We start from the raw sequence: 5,232 nt of genomic DNA, 5'->3' as shown, positions 1-5,232 counted from the left end.
TGCCCCTTGAGTCTCAAATTTCTCATCTGATTTTTTGATGAACGACTTCATGATATCTTCCATACTAGATTGATTTGAGTGTTGTGGCTGGTATTGCTAGTACTGTTGTCTCGGCTAGTTCAGAAAACCTGGTGGTCCTTGACCCTAAGTTCTAGGATTATTTTGCTGCCACGAGTTCAATCTCCCACTAGATGAACTCCAATAAAAACCTAGATGTCTTTGTCCCAAGCATTGTAGTTGTTCCCACCATGGTGGTTTCCTCTATTATAGTTCCCCACAACGTTAACTTCCTCAGCTGAAGCTTGACACTTATGTGCAGGGTGTCACATTACACAAAAGTCACATGCTGCTTGTGGCTCACTCTGTACCTTGGCTAAGGTCAGCTTTCTTATCTATTTGGCCATATTGTCTAGTTGGGCTTGCACTGATGTGTTAGAGACCACCTGGTGAACCCCCAATAGATTTTCTTCTGTTATTACTCTTAACAGGCCACTAGTTAGCATCCTCAGAAAATTCATCTAGGATTGAGACCACCTCCTTCGGAGTTTTCTACATTAATGGACCTTCACATGCAGTACTTAGAGTTCATCGTGAGTAGGGTGTCAGTCCATCCCTAAAGTCCTAGAGTTGCATCCACAATTCGATTCTATTACGCTGACACCTTCTCACTGTCTCCTTGAATCTTTACCAAGCTTCGAAGACTGTTTCAGCGTCCTTCTGGCAGAAGTTGTGGATTTTCCTTCTGAATTTCCCTATTTTTGCAGCTGAGAAGTACTTGTCAAGAAACTTTAAATCATATCTTTCCATGTCCTGATCGATCCAGTTGGTAAGCTTCGAAGCCAGTGCTTTGCGTGATCCTTCAGTTAAAAGGGGAATGCCCTTAAGTAGACTGCATCTTTGGACACTCCATTGTACTGAAATTTGTTCATGATTTTCTCAAAGTCCATCAAGTGAGTGTTTGGATCTTCATACACCTTCCCTCTAAAGACATAATTGTTATGGATGGTTTGAAGCAAGCCTTGCTTCAACACAAAATTATTTCCTACTATGGGTGGAGGTATGACACTTATCAGTCCCTAATTGTAGGCTGGTCTGGCATAATCACCTAGTGATCTCCCAAGCTTGGGGGCTACATTTCTGAACTGGTCTTCAACCAGGATCGATTTAGATTGAATCTTCAACCCCCATCTTCTTCAACAGCCTCATCAACAGCTCTAAGGGCTGCTTCAGCTAGTAACCGTGCAGCTTTTTCTCTCTGTTGTGTTGCCTCTCTTGCAACTAAGTCTACCCTATCATCACCACTCTTTGCCATGTGTTCTTGGGATGAAGATTGTCCCAAGAAAGTTTTGGTGAATCCTCTTTCTTTTATCAATTGTCGCAGGTGTTTCACCAACTCTGGTTCGTAAGGTATCACTTCCTTTGAAGAAGATCGAGTCATACACCAAAGAGGTTAAAATTGTATCCTGCACACAAGTGAGAAAACGTGAATATAGTAAAGTAAAATTAGTTCCTAAATTAATACTAAAAATATTTTAAACACGATTGATTGCCGATTCCCCGGCAACGGCGCCAAAAATTTGACGAGCATAAATCACCTCACAAAATTATTGCTCACTAGTCAAAGATAGTATAGTTAAATTATCGTCTCCATAGGAATTGGATTTAAATAGTGTTTGAATAATCTTTAGTTAATTACTATCCAGGAAAATTAATACTTGTTTGAATGATTATCGACTATGATTAACTACTAAAATTTAGCAATTATCAATTGATCACGAAGGACAACAATGAGCACCAAAGAAATATCAATGAGAGAAATAAGGGTAATTGACTACATAGGCGCAAGATAATTGACCCGGGATCCAATTCTTGAAATAGTTTACTCTATAATACTGTTGATTCTCACAAATTCACCAGATAGTTAGATTACACTTGAAGTTAAGCTTCCTGTTTTGATTAAATGTTAAATTTAGTAATTAATTCAATTGAAGCACAGTGACCAATTGCAACGAATAAAATGATGATTTAGTCTAAAGGGTAACTTCTCATAAATATTTCCCTATTTTCTAGCTCGATTAATAATTCAGGAGGCTCTTTCGATTACCTAGTTGAATCACGAAATTAAACTAGAGCGTAAGATGTAAAGAAATTCAATATAAAGCTCCTCTTTCGATTAAGAAAAATAATAAATAACTTCACATTATGATTTAAAGCTCCATCAAATAATTCAAACTAATTGTCAATAATCGAATCCCTAATTAAGTTATCAATATACCATATTTGGCAACACCCTAAGGGAAATTACTCCATAGCAAAGGAAAAATCCATCTCAAGAAGGTTTAAAGACATAGAAAACACCAATTCTAATAATTCGGTACAAACTCCCGTATTGCACTAATTGTTGGTTGAAATCTTGATGAATTCTTGGGTCTTCTTGCCTTAATTGCTTCATAAATCTTTTGTAGATCAAAAGTCCCATCAAAAATGTGTTTTTGGTGTATTTATACCGTGTAGAAGTGGGTTCGGACAAAACTACTCTTTCCAAGTTGAACTAGGACAGCACTCTAGGGAAAATGCACAGGCACGCCACGCCTCACATCGCACCATGCGGCGCGCCTGTGAGGATTTACAGAGACACATTTCTGACAAACTTATCCCAAGTGCACTACCGCGCCGCACCTCGCGGCACCCCACACAGGACGATAGTGTTTTTTTCTCAGAGTGTTCCTTTTTTCTCAATTTTTGCTATCCAAACATGGTCATCGACCCCCGAACGCGATCCCTGTTTAATTCCTCGGGCTTTTACTCAGACTTCAAAGCTCTAATTTGTTTGATTCAGCTCCAAATAAACTTTCTAACTCAGAATCACTTCCTACAAGGTATAAAACAAGTAATAAGTGCAGTTCACTATCATTTAAGGTCAAACACACGTAAAGTGCATTAATTATAGTGTAAAACACGACTAAAACACAATTTTCTAGCCAATCATCAATGAGAGAGGGATGATATGATAGTTTCCACTGTAGATTTGAAGAAACAAGTGGAAGAAACAACTACAAAAAATACCTTGTTGGAAAACCAAATGAAAAAATCAATGGACACCCCTAAGGGAAAAGAAGTGGCTAGTCAGGCTCAACTTGAGCTTGAGAGTGAGCTTAAGAAAATTAAAAGGAGTCTTGTTGCTGAGCTAGAAAAGAATAGAAAACTTAAGGAGGATCTAAAAAGGGTTAAAAATGATCTTGATAAGTCATTCCACTAGGCCTGGTCCTCTGATGTAATTACGTCTATGTACAAGAGTAATGAAGGAGGCAGGCAAGGAATTGGGTTCCAAAAGGCCAAAAACCCCAATAATCCTCATAGCAAGCATGTCAATGTGGCTGATAATTGGATGTGCACTCATTGTGGTCAGACTGGACATTACAGGGATTCATGTAAAGTTAAAATTCAGTCTCTACAGAAAAATAAAAACTTTGTTGAAAAGAAGTCTACTGTTGAGAAACTTGGTTCTTTGAAAAGAAAATATGTGTTGCATGCATGGGCTAAAAGAAGCTTGATTCACCTATTCTATCATTATAAGCGACCCAAGCTAGCTTAGGTTCCTAAGTCTAATCAGTGATTTTGTGTGTAGGCTAGAGTGAGAGGAGGCAGTCAAAATGGTACATGGATAGTGGCTGCTCGAAACATATGAATGGAAGAATGAATGATTTCCTCTCACTCAAGGCCTTCCAAGGTGAGAATGTGTCTATTGGAAATAGTAATAAGGCTATATTCTTCGTGTTGGAAAAATTGGAAAAATGCTCTCCCATACAATTGAGAATGTGCACTATGTGAATTACTTGAAATATAGCATGTTGAGCGAGTCTCAAATCCGTGACAAGGTAAATGAAGTGAAGTTCTTTTCCAAATCTTGCACCATCACCGACCTCAAATATGGTGAAGTGGTGTTGATAGCCAAAAGGTTCAAGAACATATATATTGCAAACTTTGATTTACTGAATGTTGGTGATTTAACATGCCTAAGTGCCATTGATGATGATGCTGAGTTATGGCACAGGTGAATGGGACATGCAAGTTTTACCTTGCTGAACAAATTGGCTATAAAGGATCTAGTTTGTGGGCTGCCAAAGATGAAGTTCAAGAATCACAAGGTGTGTGATGCATGTGTAAAAAGAAAGCAGGTCAGGTCTTCTTTTAAACCAAGGAAAGAAGTGAGCACCTTAAGGACACTTGATCTTTTTCATATAGATCTTTGTGGACCTATGAGGATTCCTAGTAGAGGAGGAAAGAAGTCAAACTTTGTGATTGTGGATGACTATTCCAGATTTACTTGGACGTTTTTTTATAAGAACCAAGGATGAAATATTTCCAACGTTTGTTGCATTTGTGAAGCAGATTCATATGAAACTGGAAAATCACATTGTGAGTATTAGATTCGATCATGGCACTGAATTTGACAATATCAAGTTCGATGAATTTTATGTTGAAAATAGTATAAGTCATAACATTTTTGCTCCTAGAACACCTCCGCAAAATGGTATTGTTTGGAGAGGGAAAATAGGACTTTTGAAGATATGCTAGAAAAATGTTGATCGACAGTGGTGTGCCTAAAGGTTTTTGGGTTGAAGCATTGAAACCTGCCTGCTACTTGATTAGCAGGTGCATAATCAGGTCCTTGCTTGAGAAGACTCCCTTTGAACTGCTCAATGAGAGAAAACCTAAGCTGACTTACTTGAGTGTATTTGGATGCAAATGTTTTATTCTCAACAATGGTAATGAGGCTTTGGGAAAATTTGATGCAAAAAGTGATGAGGAAATTTTTCTTGGTTACTCCTCTCAAAGCAAGGCATACAAAGTCTACAACAAAGGAACCCAGTGTGTAGAAGAAAGTGTGCATGTGATTTTTGATGAATCCCATGAATCCAGTAGGAAAGGGTCACATAATAAGAAAGCTGAAGATGGAGAATTTTCAAAGGTTCCCGGTGAAGCTATAGATATTGCAAATGGAAAGACTGATCTGATGAGTCAAGTCAAGTAGAGTGATGAAAACGATGCAGCAGAATCTCCAAAAGGCACAGATGAACCTGGTCCCTCTATTACCTCAACTGAAGCTGAACATAGGGTTGTTGATGTTGTATCACGTACTCATGATACTAGACAAATAAGTGGAAGTCATACTTCTGTTGATGTCAATGATGGTTCGAATGTGGAGGAACCTGGTCCTTCGAATCCTGA

The sequence above is a fragment of the Nicotiana tomentosiformis genome, chromosome 8 (genome assembly GCF_000390325.3).
Source record: "Nicotiana tomentosiformis chromosome 8, ASM39032v3, whole genome shotgun sequence".
NCBI classification, from domain to species: domain Eukaryota; kingdom Viridiplantae; phylum Streptophyta; class Magnoliopsida; order Solanales; family Solanaceae; genus Nicotiana; species Nicotiana tomentosiformis.
This window is presented reverse-complemented; position numbering follows the sequence as displayed.